Source organism: Ascaphus truei, chromosome 1, assembly GCF_040206685.1.
Source record: "Ascaphus truei isolate aAscTru1 chromosome 1, aAscTru1.hap1, whole genome shotgun sequence".
NCBI lineage: Eukaryota > Metazoa > Chordata > Amphibia > Anura > Ascaphidae > Ascaphus > Ascaphus truei.
Window position 1 is genome coordinate 88,650,327 of NC_134483.1, and position 20,608 is coordinate 88,670,934.

The window sequence follows — 20,608 nt, forward strand, 5'->3', positions numbered from 1 at the left end:
CCAAGAATCCTGTAAGAGGGTTCATCCACGGCTGGTACTCCAGAGGGAATGTTGGAAATAGGTAGACGAGCCGGGTGGAATCCGTAATTAATAAAGAAGGGCGTCTCCTGAGTGGATTAATTCCTGGAGGAATTAAAGGCGTATTCCACCCGGGGAGTAATTCCGACCAGTCATCCTGGGAGTCAGAGATGCTATTAGATAGGGTTGGGGTTCCTTGCAATGCATCTGATATCAGATGCGCTATTAGAGAGGGTCGAAGTTCCTTACAATGCATCTGCTCTCAGACGCGCTATTAGAGAGGGCTGGGGCTCCTCAGAATTTCACATTGGGTCCCTTAACCAAATAAAGGTTGGAAACCACAGACACAGAGTATAACCTGACGGCACTACACACTAAAACAAAGCATAACCTGACGGTACTATACACTGAGATAGGCAGGTTATTGTCTGGGTCAGTATATACGGGTATTAATTAGAATGTATTTTCTTTATTTGGGCCTTTGACAATGAGACTTGTAAATTGTGGCTCCAACTCCCAGTCAGCTTGGCCACCGCTGTGCTATAGCAATGCTCTTGAACTAGTTCGGATTTGGAAAATAATTACAAATAGGAGGGCCTCAAGGGGTTATACTGTAATGTAATTTAAGAATATTTTAGTTACATCTTGCAAGCATCTTTAATATGTGTATCATATATATATTTATAGTAACCATGCTTAGAAGTGACTTTCAATGAAAAACGGCAATGAAATTAGCAGGAGCAGACAGGGGCCACTCTAAGAGGTTGTGTGGGTCGTTTTTGGGTCACGGGCCACAAGTTGAAGAGCTATTGCTAAGCAAGTTTTACATTTAATGGCTCCCAGACACACACAACTCAAGTTGGCATTCAAGTTATAGCCCAAGTCCTGTGCTGGCAACTCCTTGCTTGCAAGCTCAGCCCCCAGGCATCTGAAGGGGCGTCGCTACGGTGGGGTTGTCCTACGTAATAGCCCAAGGAGTAGCTCATTCATCTTAGGTAGCTTAGGATGTGTGCAGTGCTATGTGTTTCCCTGCATGTATGCATAACTGTGTACGTAAATTACTATGTTTATAACTAACTATCAGTGTATATTATTATTATTATTTAAAGCATGTTCTTGTAAAGCGCTGCAAATTTTATGTAGCGCTTTACGGAGACATTTTGCAGGCACAGGTCCCTGCCCCATAGAGCTTACAATCTATTTCTTTGGTGCCTGAGGCACAGGGAGATAAAGTGACTTGCCCAAGGTCACAAGGATCCGACTCCGGGAATTGAACCAGGCTCCCCTGCTTCACTCTCTTCTTGTATACAAGTATTGTTTTCCCTATGCACCTAGTCATCTCAGCATCGTATTACTAGGTGAGTGGTCTGTCACTATGTTATTGTGGTCCCCTGTTTCAAACTCAGTGCCAGTCAGTGTCTTTACTCACTGAGCCACTCCTCCCTTATCCTCAATTATTTGTAAAGCGCCAACATATTCCATAGCGCAGTACAATGGGGGTACGGAGTGATATAAATTACAGTAACAGAATAACATACCCAGTAAGGATAAACAAGTGCAAACACATACAAAATGTAAGTAAGGCCCCTGCATGTGAGAGTTTATAATCTAGAGGAATAAGAGCAATCTTGAAACAAAAGGTAAAGTGGCTGCTCATTGAGGGACGGAGAATGCCTCAGGATTGGGTATGGTCCTGTCACACAGCTGATCCAATTGAGGTTTGGGGGCGTGGATGTTAGGGGGTGTTAGCATGGAGTTTGGTGCAGCAGCACAGTTGGTACCAATAGGGCTGGAGGGGAGGGTGGTGGTGGATGTTAGAAATATGCCAGATAGACTTCCTTGAAAGGTGACTTTTCAGGGTGTGTTTAAATGTCTGAAAGCTGGGGGACAGTCTGATGGTGCATGGTACTGTAGGGAATTCCAGAGAGATAGTGCAGTGCGGTAGTGAGAGGAGTTTATAAAGGAGGAGGAGGAGAGGCGGATGTCATGGGCAGAACTCAGTTATTGTTTAGGGTAGTATCTGGAGACGTAGATTGAGATGTAAGGGGTGGCAACATAGTTGAGATCTTTGCAAGTCAGAGTAATTTGTCACATACATTATGTATGTGTCAATTTGCTCAGTCCCACAGCACCCGTCCTTTACACAAGTATCTCTTTCAGCATCTCATCAGGCTGTGCAGTCTCCACCCCCCCTCCTTTTCTTTATGACAAGTCAGAGCAATGATTTTTAATTTAATTCTAGAGTATAAAAGAAGCCAGTGTAGGGATATGTGTAGTAGAGCAGCAGATGTGGAGCCATAAGTGAGGTAGATGAGTCAGGCAGACCGATTTTGAATGGATTAAAGTTGGGACAGGCGACCTAGAAGAATGCAGCTCAAATTAATATTGCAGTCCCTAGTTTGAGTACAGTAAGTTCTCAGATAGCAATACACGTTTTAGGTAGGGTCAGGTGTCATGCTCTTATTGGTTGGGAGGAGCTCAAGGACAAATGGTTAGGTATTATATAATGTGTTAGCTATTACTCTTTTACTTTTTTTGGAAATAAGTGAATTGAAGAGAAATTAACACATTTAAAAAATAAAGACAGATAAGGATGTCGAAGAAGAGAAGGACATTTTCTTCACATGATCAGCAGTTGCTATGCAGGAGGCAGTAATTGATGATGACTCAATGCTAACCGTTAGGCGTGAAGTGCTACGTAAAGACAATGATTGGCTGAGAGCGAGTCTTCATCAATTGGTTGAATCTGCAGACATGGATGAGTCCTTGCTTCGGTCGGACCTTGCTGAATCATGGCCGGACCATGAGGCTTGTGAGGGAGTCTCATCAGCCCAGGAGATTTAGCTCTAGTATGCCACTTCTGGTAGGCCTGTGTGTGTCAGAGCCTGACTCGGAGGTGGAGTTTCTGGGAACTTGGTGAGAAGAAGACTGCACCATTCAGCTTCAGCTTGATTCTCCTCCTCTTTCTTGGGCATTGTGACAGACTGGCCTGTAGGTGAGGTCAGAGAAACATATACACGTAGATTTTGTGTTTAAACAAGCCCTCGGGGGTTTATTTACAACACAAGGCAACATAAAATTTCGGGTACACTGTCCCTTGAAGCAAAAACATAAAGCATAAAAATAAAGCCTACTCCATCTTGGAGACTTACTAGACTGACAAGGCCCTAACTGGCTGGATAAGGCAGTTACCAGTCTGAAACACAAAACAGTATCAGGGCGCAATATATATCAAAGTCTTATCTTGGTACTGTATGCTGGTCCGGCATACTCTGGTTTCTGCAGGCTTGTCTGTAGTGCAGGGTTGTTTCTTCCCTGCTATTCCCAGGTAGAACCGTCTGGGAACAGGAAGCCTGGGTTCCTACAGACTGGTCACAGAAAATCCTTCTGTGACCCTCCTCGCTTGTTGCATCACGAACAGGGACCCTGACAGGTGCTGACTTCCTGCATTTTAAACTCTGTTTAATCAGTTCATTTCACACACCTCAGGTAGGAAAAAAGAAAAATTGCAGCACACAGCCAAGGGAGAAGGGTCCAAAAAAAAAGAACATTTTATTGAAAAATTCTTAGAAAATGGAGGTACACAACTCTCCTACGCGTTTCGTACACATTGTATTGGACCGTTCTCCCTTAGCTGTGCGCTGCAATTTTTCTTTTTTCCACTGGATTCTACTACAATGGCCAGCACACCGCAGAGAACTCTCCTAATATGGACTTGCAATCTAAATCAAGACAAAAGTGAGTACCATCCTGAACAAGAATGATGTTATAGACACCCCCAATGAGGTTACTGATTAGTGTGGGACACCCCACCTTCTCTGAACCTTCAGGGGATATATGTCATACTACTATCTAAGAGTAAATCTAACAGGATTGGATGCAATTTATGTACCTTTTATGGATATAGTCCATTATGGAGTTCACTGTATAAATGATATACAGGATCTAATTGCTTGAGCACCCTGATACTTTTTTACTAGCTCAGGTAGGAAACCTGACACCAGTGTGTAGTTTCCTGATCCTTGCAGAGGGAGCTAACTCCTTCACTCCCTTATGCTGCGCACATGGTGGCGACGCGGGTGTGCGCTACCGTGCGCGCCACTGCGCGCATTCCTGCAGCGCCAATGATCTGTGCACTTGGCTGCAGGAGATTGGTGAGGTGATCAAGGGTGTGGTGGGGGCATGGCGAACAAGTCACGGACGCGTCACAAAGCTGGTTCGCCCTGATTGGCTGAACCAGCTCACGTGACGCTGACATCACGCGACTGCAGCCCGAAATCACAAATTTGATTGTCTGGCCAAAATGTAGAAAGGTCGAAGCGGTACATCGCCACGAGGGGCAGCGGGCACTTGAGGAACTGCAATAGCAAAACAGGTCAGAGTCCTGGACGCGCATGCGCATGCAAGCGCACGCACATAGCGACGGCGCCACCATGAGTGCAGCTTTACAGGAATCCAATGCGCTTTGAGGATTAAGGCAGGAGCTATAGCCTGCAGATCGAGGAACATCAATGGCTGAGTCTCCTAAACTTATTGATGTGCAGTTTATTGGGGTAACTCAGGAAGCTCAATGAAATAAGCAATCAGTTGCATCTTTTTCTGATTTTCTGGGTTCTTTGAGGTCTGTTTTGGATATCAATGATGTAAGAATCTACTGGGTCTGATGTGTGGGTGCCTAGAAGTGTTTATGTTGGTCCAAATATTGAGGTTGCACCAAGTACATCTCGGGTCTAGTATGGGTAATCATTTGGAAGCTAGTTTTGTTTTGTTCTGCTAGCCCCCCAGGGACCCACTCATCTTCAGTAACAAAAGAAAGAATTTGGAAGGGAAAATATCTTTATTTAATTTCCAATTGGTAATGATTTTAATGCTAATGAAAATTAAGAAAAAGGGGAGGATGATTGGAAGAGACCAATTGCTAAACCTTTGTTAACTGGTTACTGACATTTAGCATTTTGGGTAGTGTGTGTGTGGGGGTGGTGGCAGGGGGTCGGGGTGTCAGTGTGTGGAGGGTATGAGAATGTGTGGAGGGATACAGCTGCAACTGATGGTTTTAGCCAGCTTGCCTTGAGAATTCTGCACTAAAACCCATCCAATGCTGCGAGATTTCTGCAGCACGCTGCGAGATTCTTGCAGCCAGACTAATGGGCCATCGGATTAACACAGCGTGGGTCCCTGCATTTGTCATGCTGCGTTGTCATGGCGTTGTCATTTAACATCATGTCGGCATGATATCGCGATGCTACAGGAGGGGGCTACAGAAAAGGTATGACACACACACTCACACAAACATATTGCCTCCCCAAAAAATTACCGCTCTAGACTATAGCTTTCTCGGCCTTATGGGAAATCTGCCCCTGGATGTCAGTGGGGGAGGGGATGTCATCGAGGGAGGGGAGATATCAGTATATCTGGACAGACACACTAACAGACTGACTGACACACAGACTGTCCCAGCTCCATTTAGCTCCGCCCCCAACACTCAGACTAGCTCCCCACCCAGCACTCGCAGGTCTTCTCGCATGTCTTCTGCCTTCTGCCTTCTGCTCTCTGCTCCCCCAGATCTTTGAGTCATCGCCACCAGGACACTAAATTCAGCTTTGATGTTGCAGCTATGATTGACAGGTCAGTTCTTGCACACAGCACAGGCGCTGGGGGTTGGGGAGGAGAGATTTTAGTCTCCGGGATTTTTCCATCCCTGCCTATGGGTACAGTTTAATCTAGGAGATTGGCAGCAGTTTGATTTGGAAGTTTAGAATCCCTGGCTGCAGTGGAAGCACTGTAAGTTAAGCGATAATGCGGAAAGACAGGGTTGAAGACCTGCAAATGTACCACAAGTTGTATTTTTGTTTGCTTAAATCTTTTTTTAAAGAATGTTACAGATTCGGCTGGTGCTATATGTTTTGGGGTTTTTATTGGGATGGTAGTTGATGTGTTGCAGGATTGCCGGTATCTTGTGTAAAAATGTGGCTTGACAAAATTTCAATGTTGCTGGAATTGTTCCCTATTATTATACAGTAGCAGTGGAACTTTGGGGTCAGTTACTGAGTAACAAATGCCTAAAATGTAGTTCGTTTTCGGGCAAGGCATGTGCAAGGAACCAAAACTGTCTGGAAACTCTGTGTCTTGCATTCAAACATGAAAAAGGAGGGATATAGTGGCCCAGATTTCCTTTGTGGATTGGTGGAGGAAGGGTAGTGTGCTTGGTAAGGCATTTACAACTTGATCAGTGTAATGTATGACTTGATCAGAGTGGTACATGATCAATTTGGGGAGCATTTGGAGGGGAATTATTAAAGGGACTTTTAGTTGCATTCATTTTGAAGAAACGGCATTCTGGTTGTTCTTGTACATTGATTGGTAAGCATTTAGCTGCCATTGCATTTTTTACTTAAGCTTTTGGATATAGCGGATATTACGAAGGATTTTGGAAGGAAGATAGCAACAGACTCTTAGCTTAACATTTGGGTGTTCTATGGACGCAGCTTCAATGTCTTGGGGTCTGGTACTCCAGGGGCCAAATGATGTTAAAGCTACATACTAAACACCATCTTTGTTTTTGTAGGGGAGATCACGTTTTGCGGTCTGTCATTTAAGTGGAATGGAAGGGGAGGACTCCTACCATTCTGTTCCATCAACAGTGACGGAGCGATCAGAGAAGCAGTGACGTGGTCGTGAGCGCTGGTGGGACCCCAGGCACACTGGTGCTGTGGCCCTTCTGGCACTCAAAAGGTTAAAGTGTTAGCAGAAAACATTTGGATATTAATTAGTTAGCAGTGTTGAATTAGAATTTGGGCATTCACAATTTTGTAGCCGCGGGTCTCAGGCTTTATGAAATTTGCTTACAGAATCATTAAGGAAACTCGTTAATTTTTTTAAATGTTTGGGTTAGTGTGTGTTTAATACTCTAAGCTTCAGGCCAGAGAAAACTATTTCATATAATGTCTCTGGCTAGGTATGTTTATTTTTATTTTTGTCATTAAATACATTGCTGTGCTTGTCTCCACTGTAAGTGAAATGTTTTGTGTGTTTATTTAATTTAAGGTGTAAACTGTATTTTAAAGGGGTTCTCATTAATCAAGTCTAACGCGTGTCAAGATAACTGCTTGGCAGTTAGCCAATATGCGACATCACAGTGGACCGAATAAAAAAACCCTTAGTTGTTGTAATAAATTGTGTTAATATAGATGACCTGGTTTGGGGATTGTGATTAGTCCACTATGGGGTATCCAGGTAGTGAGTGATAGGTGACATGCTCTGTTTAGTTGGCAGGAGCCCAAGGACAACTGGTTTGGTATGATATAGAGTGCTATCCAGTGGTTGGATTCAACCGGTTTGCACCGGTTCGTGCAAACCTGTTCCTAGAATTTCCCAAGTTCGCCGAACCAGTCCTCGCATGTACACCATCTGTCCCCCCTCTATACTGTACCTGCACATACACCACGTGTCCCCTTTATTTTGTACCTGCAAATAAACCTCACACTCTCCAGTTGCCAATTCAGTGCATTCCTTCTGCACACGCTGGGTGTAACACGCCAGCCAATCAGAAGCCAGGACTCCGTTCTGCACACGTCAGCAGTATTTGCAAACCTGTCAGTGATGCGAGTAACCAATGGGGTTAGAGCCTAGATGTGCGCATGCGCTGTTCTTGCCAGTCTGTGGTAAGGGCAACTTTTGGCTTCACTGCGCAGCATCAGGGGATGGAACGCTGCACAGTCCAGTTGCGCTAATGCGCTGCAACTGCCCGGGCACGTCACGCCTTCCTACTGGCTTGGTGACGTAGTTGCCGCTGGGCGATGCGGCCCAAATTTTCTGGGGTTTCCAGGTTCCCCCCGGGGTTGGTGCGAGTTCCCCAGTTTGGTTTAGGTTATGTGAGCTTGGCCCAGGTTAGGTTCAGGTGTCCCGGGTTTGGATCCCCGGGTTCCGTTCAGGTTCTCTGTGTTTGGCTCAGGTTCCCCGGGCTTTGTTCCCCCTGGGTTTGGTGCAGGTTCCCCGGTTTGGCGCGTGTACCCCAGGATGATGGGGCGGTTGCTGGGATGAAAATGAAAGGGCGGTAAGGTGAGAGAGAACCGGTTGCTATCATTTCTGAACCCCACCACTGGTGCTATCCATTACTTTGGTACTTTTTAAATTAAAAATGATCCACCCATCCTCAACTTTTGTTGTTGTTTGTAATATATTTTGTAATTATATTGTTAGGTTTGTTTCACTGTTAAGATTTTGTGTTTAAAAATATATAGATTTTTTTTAACGTCTGCATTATGTAAGAATAGGGAATTTATATGTATGTCCAGCATGTGGAGAGATACCTGTGCACAAACGGGGGTGTTTGAGGAAGTATGAAATATAAGTCACTTGCTTCTCTAGTAAAGTAGGATATTCTCTCTCTCTCTCTCACTCGCTCCCTCTCTCTGTCTCTTTATGTAAGACATGCTTAACACCATGATATTTTGAAACTAAAGCAATGTAGTGGTAACTTAATCTGACGTTAACCCTATGCTAATGAGTTAAACAATGGCTGTTGTTTTTGCATGTAATTAGCTTTGTGGTTATGTTGGCTCCCCATGATGCCATTGGTAGAAAGGGAATACTACTGAAAACATACATACCAATGCTCACTCTTGGAGGGAGACTACTGATTTTAGTTGTCACCTTCCTAACTTTCACTACCATTAATCTTAGGGTGACCATTCGTCCCGGTTTTGCCGGGACAGTCACGTTTGTTTCATTCTTGTCCCGGTTGCCGGGCCGTCCCGGGAATGTCCTGCTTTTTGGCCCTGGTCCCGGTTCTTGTAGCAGGATGCAGTGGTGCGCGATGCGGGAGCGCGGCGGGGGCAGCGCACGGGCAGTGAGGAGAAGATGCGGTAGCAGGTGAGGATTTGCAGAATGCAGGGGGGTTGGGATTTTGGAGAATGCCGGCCGGGCCACAGGGGATTGGTAGAAGATTGCCGGGGGCGGGGCTTTGTAGGATGCCGGGCCGCAGGGGATTGGTTGGAGGTCGGAGGAAGCCGGGGCGGGGCTTTGCAGGATGCCGGGCTGCAGGGGATTGGTTGGAGGTTGGAGGAAGCCGGGGCGGGGCTTTGAAGGATGCCGGGCCGCAGGGGATGGGTTGGAGGTCGGAGGAAGCCGTGTGTGTGTGTGGCTCTGTGTGTGTCTGTGTGTGGCTCTGTGAGTGTGTGTGTGTGTGTGTGTGTGTGTGTATGTGTGTGGCTCTGTGAGTGTATGTGTGTGTGTGACTCTGTGAGTGTGTGTGCGTGTGTGTGCGGCTCTGTGAGTGTGTGTGTGTGGCTCTGTGAGTGTGTGTGGGTCTGTGGCTCTGTGTGTGTGCAGTACCTGGAACTGATACTTCCAGCTTAAATTATCAAAAGCCTTTTCGGTGTCTATTGATATTATAATATAATTTTTGTTATTTTTTATATTAGATTTGGTCCAGTTTATGGCAGCTATAACTTTTCTTATATTCTTTACCGGATGTCTCCCCTTTACAAATCCAGATTGATCTGAATGGATCAATTTTGGTAGGATTGATGCTAGCCTCTATGCTCAAATTTTTGAGAGGATTGTGGCATTTTGATTTAATAATGAAATTGGTCTATATCAGTGTTTCACAAATGGGGTTCCGTGGAACCCTGGGGTTCCAAGGAGCAGTCCCAGGGGTTCCACCAAGGCTCTCCTCCACCCCTCCCCTCCCCTTTCCCCCATAGCGGCTGTGGAGAGGGTGGGCAGCCACGAGCAGCCACGAAGAGTGTGTGTGTATATGTGTATGTATATAGTATACATATTATATATGTATGTATATATAAGTGTGTGTTGTATAGTAAAGGAGTAACACATGTATTGTAGAGCAGCATTTCCCAAATGGGGTTCCACGGAACCCTGGGGTCTTTTAAAAATGTATTGGGACAATGGGGGACTTTTTAAAAAAAACCTGGCGTTCCGTGAGGTAGACGTAGGTATTTTGCGAAATTATACAACATTTAAAAATTGCAGCCGCCAGGAGGGACGGAGACACCAACACCACTGCGGGCTCCCTTCCCCCCCTACACCACTGCGGGCTCCCTTCCCCCCCTACACCATAATAATAAACAAAGCATCTGATGCTTTAAATATCATATAAGTAGGAGTAAAACTTTATCATTTTTTCCCCTGACGGGAACATATACAGGGCGGCTGCATTTATTTATGGGACTTGAAAGAGGACAACACGTGTTTTTGCCTTACCCCTGGAAAAATGTAACTTTCAATTTAATGGTATTTGATCTTGAACCAAGAAAATTTGGGATTTCATTTTTTTTTTCATGTGCTACGCTAAAAATATTTAAGGGGTTCCATTTTGTTGTACAAAATAAAAAAGGGTTCCACAACTAAATTTAATTGGGAAACACTGGTCTATATGATTCTGGATTTAGTGGGGATTTTTCCTTCCTTGTGAAGAATCCTTATGAAAGCCATCTTGCCCATTTCTAAGTATTCTTGAGTTTTTAATACATCTTTAAACGCTTCCTTAAGTGGTAGACCTACTTCCGCACTTAAGATTTTATAGAATTCGGCCCCAAACCCATCGTACCCTGGTGCTTTGCCCTTTTTAAGTTTTTTAATCGACTCTGATACTGTATTTCTTCTATGGAAATTGGCTTATTTCATCTTTGTTGATCTTCCCTTGTTAATTTAGGTAATTGTAATTTTCCCATTAAATCCTCCATTACCTCTGCGTTTTCCTCACTCTTTCCATATAGTTTTTGATAGTATTCTTGGAAGGCTACAGATATTTATTTGGATTCAGTTGAGATTTCCCCATTAGCTTTCTGTATTCTCGTTATATGTTTAGATGATGTGTAGTTCCAGACTAAATTCCTCATTATCTATATAGATAAAAGTTTCTATATTGCTTTTTTTACTTCCTTTCTCTGCAGCCATATCTCACATATATCATTTTTAAAAAATAATATTCCTCTTTTGTGGCCAAAGACGGTTTTAGTTTAAATCTCCGGTAAGCTTCGCTTAGCTTGTCACTAGCTTTCCTGAATTCCATGTCTATTTCCTTCCTTTTTTTATTTGAAAAGGCCATTATATCTCACCTTAGCGCCGCCTTTGCAGTTTCCCAATACAATTTTCCTTCTTTTTGGTGTGCATTGTTATTGTCCTTGAGTTGGTACCATTTGTTTAGTAGGAAAGCTTTAAACTCCTCATTGTGATACAAGTGTGAAGGGAACCTCCATATCCTATCTTTGTGCTCTTTCTGCCCAATATTTAGCCCTATCCATACTGGAGCATTGTCAGAAATCAAGATGTTTTCAATGGAAGCCATACCCAGGTTAGGGATTAGTTGAACACTTACTAAAAAATAATCGATTCTTGAAAAGGTATTATGAGGATGGGAGAGAAAGGAGTACTCCCTGTCTATGGGATTTAGTAAACTCCAGCAGTCCGTCACCCCTAGCGCTTCCGGCAGAGTCTTAATACTCTTCTGTCCTGGATTTCGATTCCTCTAGTGCAGGGGCACGCAAACTTTTTTTGCTGCGCCCCCAACGTGCCTGCTCTCCTCCTTGGTGCGCCCCCCCTCCTTAACTCATGCGGCGTCATTTGTGTGACGTCACGTGACCCGCGGCGTCATTTGACGCCACGTTACCGTGGCAACCGTGATGTTACATGACCCCGCGGCATCAAATAACGCCACGTTGCCATGGTAACACATCCTGGTGCCAACTGAACCATGGTAGGTAGAGGTTGCAGAGGCCTCGCGCGGTCCCCTGGCATTTAATTTAAATGCCTGGGGGGAGAGCGCGGGAACTCTGCAACAGCCCGCGCCCCCCAAAAAAATCTTGCACCCCCCAGTTTGCGCACACCGCTGCTCTAGTGTATATTTTGCCCTCATTTGTCTAAGAATGGATCTTGATCTACATTAAAATCTCCGCCCACTATAGTATTGTTACTTTTGTCTTTCAATATTTTTCCCACCGTGCTCTGGAAAAAGCTCTGGCTATTCTCATTGGGGCCATATAGATTATAAATATTAACTTCTGTTTGGTGTATTTTTACTCTGCATTGCACCAGTCTCCCCGTTGTGTCCCCAGAGGAAGTTATTATTTCATGGGGCAGTGCTTTATTAATTAGAATTGCTATACCTCTCTGCTTTCCCACTGCTGGGAATAAATACATTCTCCCACCCAGTCCCGCTTACGTTTTTACTTTCGTTTTCATTCAGGTGGGTTTCCTGAACTAGAGCAATATCTGTCCTTAATTTTTTCATGTGTCTAAGAAATTTGTTTCTTTTTATTGGAGAATTTATGCCCTTTACATTCCAAGAGACTATTTTCATGTACATTTTACTGTGTGTTTGTGAGTATATACTTGTGGTTCTCCTGCTGCCTTGTGGGTATCTTACTCTCTATCCTACAGCGCGCCATGCATTCAGTCCTGTTATTACTTTTGCTTCTGATGACCTTAATTCCATGAACTGAAACACATCTGACAATACTATAACATAACACACACATAGAAAGAAAAAACATTAACATAAACATCACTTGTATTGACTTTCCTTTTTTCCAGGAGCAGCTCCTGCCTCCCATTCTATTGTGATACTTCACTCCTCCCGCTGCACCATATAGTATATATCCTTCAATTTATGCCTGACTAATAACCTTTTGGCTTTTCTAACTACTTGTTAGGCATTATTAACCTGTTATACCCTTTACCTCTTCCTTGTATAAACATATTTAACTGCTGCTTGTATTAGCATTTTTTTAAACTACTTGGTTACTTAACGCACCTAGCTTGGCCTTGAATGTCGGCCTTCCCCAATGCCTATTAACAAGGCAATTCTTCTAGTCCCCTCTACTCCACTAACTTTTTTCCTCCTTCAATCTTTTATCTCAGTGTAGCAGGTCTCCCCAGCCTGTCAGCACCCCCCTCACCTAGCTGCCGATCGCGGGTGCCGCCGAGTCCAAGGGTGGCTTCGCTCGGTGATTGCAGAGGTGAGGGCGGTCAGGTCCCGGCTCGGGGGTTGCCGGGGATACGAGCAGCCAGTTGCCAAGGCCGCACGCGCGTCACAGGGATCCTGGCGCTCTCAGAGCCGGGCGGGGAGGGCGCCGCCATTAGAGAGGGACTCGCGCATGCGCAGTGATCGCGCATGCGCAGGAAGGACCCCAGAGCCAGGGAAGAGTCACGGCAGCCCCCGATAGCTTGCGCAGGCGTAGGGCAGTGGATAGAAAGCCTGCGAAGCCCTAGCCTACCAGGGAAGGCTCTGAGCAGGGACTACGAGTCCCATGAGCCTCTGCGTGCCCCACGTTATGCCAGGGAGCCAATAGGGCTTAAGATGTCCCTGCAGATTGGATACATTTCGCGCTCTGAGCCACGTTAGTCAGTTGGAGCCAGGGAGCTGTGAGGGAAGGAAGGGTGCGGGGAGCGAGTGCAGCTCCTGCACCCAGATAGGTACCCACCCCCCAGGTAGGCCCCAACTCCCCACCAGGTTAGTGGGTAATTGAATAGGGACGGCCCAAGATAGGTACGCTGCCCTTAGTGTTAGTGTGCTGTCTGGTCAGGGTCACGGCTGTCAGTGCCGTGAGGTCTGACAGGCAGGCACAGTGTTGCGCAGCACGTTGGCTGCAACGCATCCAGTAGGTCACAGCTTGTTGCTGCAGGCGCTGGGACCAGTTAAGTAATAGTCAGGACTGGGAAGAGTTAGGGGAGTGGGGCAGGTTATTAACCCCTGTAGGCCCCTAGGAGTTTCCCCCTAAGCCATCAAGGTTTCTGTGCTGTAGGGACGGCCTATAGTAAAGTATTGTCCATATAGTTATAGGAGTCAGTTAGGGACTCAGCGGGCGCTGCCTCTGTGCATTGAGGTGGGCGCAGTTCATCGTTGCGGCTGCAGCAGTCCTCCGGGTGGGATCGTCCTGGAGGTGGTTCCGGTGTTCTTCGGTCGCCGGATCCTTTGCGAAGCCAGTTGGAGATCCGAGCACAGGAGTGCTCGGCAGGTACTATCTAATACACAAGTGCACCAACGGGCCCTTAGTTTAATAGTGACTGCGCAGTCACCCACGTTCTCTCCAAGAGTGCGGTACATTGGGTGGGGATTCTCGGGACACTGGGTGGGATCACCTGGTGTGGGGAAAATGTCCTGCGCGACGCAGTAAGTGTCTCCTCTAGAGAGGGACAGAGGTTATTATGGTATTGCCATGATATGTTGTCTTGCATGTTCAGTAAAGTCACTAGTTATTATACATCACTGTGTATTGGTTGTTTGTATGTGTCCTGCGAGGAACCACTCCCCCTATGGTGGGAGCCATCGCAGGTGGAGGCGCTGTATTGAGTAAGTGGTTACCCATCGTATTATAATTGCCCCAGGTTCCCCATGGCGGAAGCTCAGCCCTCCTGTGAGCCAACAGGTAACGCACCACACACTTGGTAACAATATATGTTTCTCCGCACCCACAGTATAATCTGCGATTGGGGGGGGGGGGAAACCTGTTACATTTGGAGGCGCTGCTGAGATCAGACCTGGGGTGCCCTGTTTCAATTTTTTCCAAATTGTCCAATTCCTATTTTTTTGTCCACCATGTTTGTCAAGTCCGGACGCGAGGTCCTTGCCTGGGCTTTGAGGCAAGATTTTAGCCCCCGTCGTGTGGTGGCCATAGGAGGCCTTCCCGCACATCTATCAGATATAGAAGTCTGTAAACATATGCGTAAAATCCCCGGGTGGTCGTATGCCTGTATGTTAGATGAAGACCAAGACCCCACCTCCCGGTGGAGAACGATACTTTTTGTGGTGACCCCCACGTATGATATATGCCTGGCCGAGGCCCCGTCCACGTTGTTTATGCCTGGGTGCCCTCCGAAGGGTTACCCTTTAGTCTACGCTGACCCCGCGCCATGGCAACTTTCCCCAAGTTGGCAGAGTGCACGTGGTGCCGTGCTCAAGGCGCAGAATGACTTTGCAGAAAACTGTCCGGGAATGGCGGGAAAACCTAAGCCCCACCCCCGCCAACTGAGTGGCACAGTGCCAAGCCCGAAACGCTCCTTGAACAAGTGTGCCGCCCCTCCTTTAAATTCCACCAGGGGGAGCAAGCACCGTGAGCTTCAACCAGTAACTGCTGTTCCCACCAAAGAAAGTACCGGATGCAGAGAAACCCGCTCTCCGTCGTATGGAGTCTGGCAGACTAAGGCCGGGAGCGTATCCTTTTTGTTGTGTCCGTGTATGACAGAAGCATTGAGTTCGTCAGGTAGTATGGACTTTAATGTCTTGACGTACATGATAGAAGGTCGGTTGGAAGACGCGAACGAGGAGGAGTGCCTAGAATGTTTCTGTAACAAAGGTGACTGCTCATTTTGTAAATTGGCCTGGGGACACGTATGTGGCCGCTGCGGGGTACAGCTCCTGCAACCCGTGCCGTTGGAGGCTACAGGACCGTCAGAGGAGGAGGGCACTGTGGCGGACATAGATTATTTTCCCATTGGAAATTAAATAGACTGCAATGGGTTACACTCTAACGTGTATGTGGCCCAGAAATTCCCCGGAATAGATGCACCCGCGCTAATGTGTTCCTGCCTTCAGGAAGCCTGTAGAGAGGGAGTCGGCCTATCCCAGTTTCCGCTGGACCTCAAGCCAACCGAGGTAGAAGGAACAGCGTATATACGATGTTTTAGTACCACCTGTGACTGTTCTAGAGGCGAACTGGCGTGGGAGCCCGAATGTGCCCGCTGCGGGATATGTTTCTTGAAGCCTATTATGCCCCAGCCTGAAGAACCAGCAGAGGACGAGGAGCCGGTCTGTATAGTTAACCCATCTACCCCTCTCATAGAGATTTCGGATGGCCCGTGTGCCCACGTGAACATTCTAGACCCGGTTCCCGAGCAGGAATCACCTGCCCGGCTAGCTATGGAACCGAGCGAACCATCGGTGGCGATGCGCTTACCGGCGAACCACCCCAGCGGTGATACAGAGGAGACGGAGGAATCACAGGGTAAGGTGTCTATGCCCCCGTCTTTCTTTAGTGATTCCAGTGACCAACCATTTGTGGTGATGCGCCTGCCGACGGACCACTCTAGTGAAGTCATCGAACCAACTATTTCGGTGGATACAGAGCCTGATGTGGGCCTGTGTGCCCTAGAGGAGGTGTATCCCGATGTTGCGGACCCTGCTGTGGGCACGTGGGCCCTACAATGGCCTGTCCGGCTTATTCCTATGGTACCATCGGTCCTAGAATGGGGACCCGTACCGAACGAAGACAAGGGTGAGTCGACTGCCCCAGGGGTGTTGGGGGTGAGCCTCCAGGTGACCTCGGAGCACGATAGCTCCTTAAGTCTGGTCACCAGGGCGAATGGCTCCCCTCTGCATCGCGTCCTGGCGGAGGTGTCCTCCTTAGAAGGTAGCTGTCCAGTGGTGCGAGTGGACCTGTACCTACTTGACAGTGTTCCAGATGAAGAGAAGCCCATCGAAAGCCAGCGGAGTGGTGAGGAACCTACTAACTCCCCACCGGCTCCGATGGAGGTGGCCGTGAAAAATGCTCCAACTAAAGTTCATGCTGAGCCGAAGAACATAGCTGGACATCCGTGCGCCATCACCACTCGGTTGAGTGTGAGCCCGTGTGCTGCGACCCAAATGGTCCCAGGACTGGGATCCAACGCTCCCGAGTTTCATGCTAGTGAGTGGACTGTCCCCGAAGTGTTGTGGACAGGTCCCGAGACAGCCGAGGTGGGAACTGACAGTGTCCCCGAGGACCTTTGGCCACCGGGAATTACTGCAGTGGTAAGGTATCTACCCTTTACCCCCTGCCAGGTGAAACAGAGACTTTGCCGAAAGAGACATGGCCCAATTCTCGCTTCCCAGTGGAAGCCTCGCCAGTATGTAGGGACAAGGACTGTGTGGCGATGGATGTAGTAAAAATTGCCTCCTTTAAGCCCAAAGAGGAGCGCTCCATTCACCATGTAGTGGACCGCGGAAAAGGTCCTGGCCTCCTTGTCTACCGCATCCATGCCGCGGATGACCGGGTAAAGGCCCAGTTAAAAGACACTGTGCTATTCCTTCCACCAGGGGGAGGAAGTAGTACTGAACCGGTGACTGTTACCCCAGAGTGTGCTCTCCAAGAGGTTTTTCTGGGGGAGGCTCACGGACGCAAAAGTGAGGTACCCCCACATGAGCAGTTAGGGGCACCCCACAAATGGTCTCAGCTAGCCTCGGGTATAGTATGGGAATTGCCATGTACCCTGTTGTGTAAAGTCGAAATGATAAGTTGTATTTTCTATGCACTGCATTTTGATTATATAAAAATTGTGCCGAGTGATGTCGTTCCCCAAGCGAGGGCGTTGGGTTTTTCACCAGGGGGAGGATGTAGCCAGCTCTCCCCAGCCTGTCAGCACCCCCCTCACCTAGCTGCCGATCGCGGGTGCCACCGAGTCCAAGGGCGGCTTCGCTCGGCGATCGCAGAGGTGAGGGCGTTCAGGTCCCTTGGGGGTTGCCAGGGACGCGTGCGCCGCACGCGCGTCACAGGGATCCTGGCGCTCTCGGAGCCGGGCGGGGAGGGCACCGCCATTAGAGAGGGACTCGCGCATGCGCAGTGATCGCACATGCGCAGGAAGGACCCCAGAGCCAGGGAAGAGTCACGGCAGCCCCCGATAGCTTGAGCAGGCGCAGGGCAGTGGATAGAAAGCCCGCGAAGCCCTAGCCTACCAGGGAAGGCTCTGAGCAGGGACTACAAGTCCCATGAGCCTCTGCGTGCCCCACGTGATGCCAGGGAGCCAATAGGGCTTAAGATGTCCCTGCAGATTGGATACATTTCGCGCTCTGAGCCACGTTAGTCAGTTGGAGCCAGGGAGCTGTGAGGGAAGGAAGGGTGCGGGGAGCGAGTGCAGCTCCTGCACCCAGATAGGTACCCACACCCCAGGTAGGCCCCAACTCCCCACCAGGTTAGTGGGTAATTGAATAGGGACAGCCCAAGATAGGGACGCTGCCCTTAGTGTTAGTGTGCTGTCTGGTCAGGGTCACGGCTGTCAGTGCCGTGAGGTCTGACAGGCAGGCACAGTGTTGCGCAGCACATTGGCTGCAACGCATCCAGTAGGTCACAGCTTGTTGCTGCAGGCGCTGGGACCAGTTAAGTAATAGTCAGGACTGGGAAGAGTTAGGGGAGTGGGGCAGGTTATTAACCCCTGTAGGCCCCTAGGAGTTTCCCCCTAAGCCATCAAGGTTTCTGTGCTGTAGGGACGGCCTATAGTATAGTATTGTCCATATAGTTATAGGAGTCAGTTAGAGACTCAGCGGGCGCTGCCTCTGTGCATTGAGGTGGGCGCAGTTCATCGTTGCGGCTGCAGCAGTCCTCCGGGTGGGATCGTCCTGGAGGTGGTTCCGGTGTTCTTCGGTCGCTGGATCCTTTGCGAAGCCAGTTGGAGATCCGAGCACGGGAGTGCTCGGCAGGTACTATCTAATACACAAGTGCATTAGTTTAATAGTGACTGCGCAGTCACCCACGTTCTCCCCAAGAGTGCGGGACATTGGGTGGGGATTCTCGGGACACTGGGTGGGATCACCTGGTGTGGGGAAAATGTCCTGCGCGACGCAGTAAGTGTCTCCTCTAGAGAGGGACACAGGTTATTATGGTATTGCCATGATATGTTGTCTTGCATGTTCAGTAAAGTCACTAGTTATTATACATCACTGTGTATTGGTTGTTTTTATGTGTCCTGCGAGGAACCACTCCCCCTATGGTGGGAGCCATCACAGGTGGAGGCGCTGTATTGAGTAAGTGGTTACCCATCGTATTATAATTGCCCCAGGTTCCCCATGGTGGAAGCTCAGCCCTCCTGTGAGCCAACAGGAAACGCACCACACACCTGGTAACACTATATGTTTCTCCGCACCCACAGTATAATCTGCGATTGGGGGGGGGGAAACCCGTTACATCAGGATACCCCAAGAAGTACTTTTAGTCCTTTTCGCCATTCCCAGTCCTCAAGATACTGTACTTTTAAAGTCCCGTCGCTCTCTTCCTTTGCGTTGTTTTGTTCTCTTGCTCGCTTTCTGGCCTCGCTCCTTTGGGGCTTTCGTCGTTTCTTCCATTGCTCCTTGATTCGCCCCCAGAAGCTTTATCTTGTTCCTTTGCGTCTTGTAAGAACTTTTCCGCTTCCTCTGCCGTGTTGAACACTCTTGTTCCTGCCTCCGTGAAGACTCTCAGTGTGGCAGGGTAGCTTAGTGTCATTTTTTTGTTGCCCTTAAAGAGAGTGCTGCACACCTTGCTGAATTCCCTTCTTTTATCTGACACCGCTGCTGAATAGTCTTGGAATAACAGGATCCTATGTCCCTCAAATATTAGGCTGCCAGCACTTTTATATGTCCGTAGCAGGTTTGCTTTTTCTGCAAAATCTAGCACGCTTGCCATTACTGCCCTGGGTCTGTTTTCTTGCCCTGGTCTGATCTGACCTAGCCTGCGGGCCCTCTCCATCTTGACCTGGGCTCCACCATGAGTAATTCCCAGTGTCTCTGGTATCTATTTGGAGCAAACGTCCATTGGTTTCACAGACTCAGGTATCACAATAACGTGCACATTATTTCTCTGTGATCTATTTTCCAGATCACCCATTTTTTCCTCTAGGGACTAATTCTTTCTTTTTAAAGTCTGCATTTCTAGTAGCAGTGCTGCAGAGTTTTCCTCCAGGTCACTCACTCTATTTTCAGCCTCCCCTATTCTGGTGCTCTGTAAGGTGAATTCTCCTTTAAGATCTTCTATGGCTCTCTGCAGCTTTTTTTCAAAGCTTTAAGTCAGAGTTGGCATAATTTCCCTCCCCACAGCTCTGGCCACCTCACCATGCTCTCTCTGCTCCCTGTGTCCCTCACTCTGCTGTGGGTCACAGACATCCTGCTGATTCTCTCCATGCTGCTCCATGAGGTCAGCAGCCATCTTGGATTTTCCTTTTTCTTCTCTGCCTTCTCAGGACGTTGCTGCTGCTTTGGAGTTTGCCTCCCAGTGGGCGTTAGGCGGGGTGCTCTGCTCGGTATCCCCCATCATGGGGTCTTCTGAGTTAACCCTTCTTTTTTAAGTGCATTTTTTACAGTGCACTTGTTGATTCCCTTATATATTTGTTTGTCTGGTTTTTCTTTGTTCTACTTGGCAACAAGCTGTTTAACTGAATTGGCCGGCTTTGCCGGCCAATCAGTATTGAACCAGATCAAAATAGGCTGCTGCTTTGGAGGCATCTTGGATATTTGTGAGATATTTTTCTATCCAGCTCACTTGGGACACTTTCCTTTCTCCTTGCCTGTCACTTTCTCTTCAGATTAGTGCTGTTTTGGGTGATTACTAGCTGGGTTTCTGCAGAGCTCAGCATTCTGCTTTCACTTTGCTTAGCACCAAAACAGAACCCCCCTCTATTTTGGGGGGGGGGGGGTAATCTGACTTTAAAATGCTAAAGAGCCTCTCCTCTAGCTTTCCCTACTACTCTGGTACTTTTTTTTGTGTGCAGATTATTGCCTTTTTGGCTGCTATCTGGCAGAGCCTTCACAGAGCTCAGACTTCTGCTGCTGCTCTGTCTGGTGCTATACCAGAAGTCTCCTATTTGATTCATTTTAAGAGCATACCTATGAAAGTTTTCCTTTTAATTC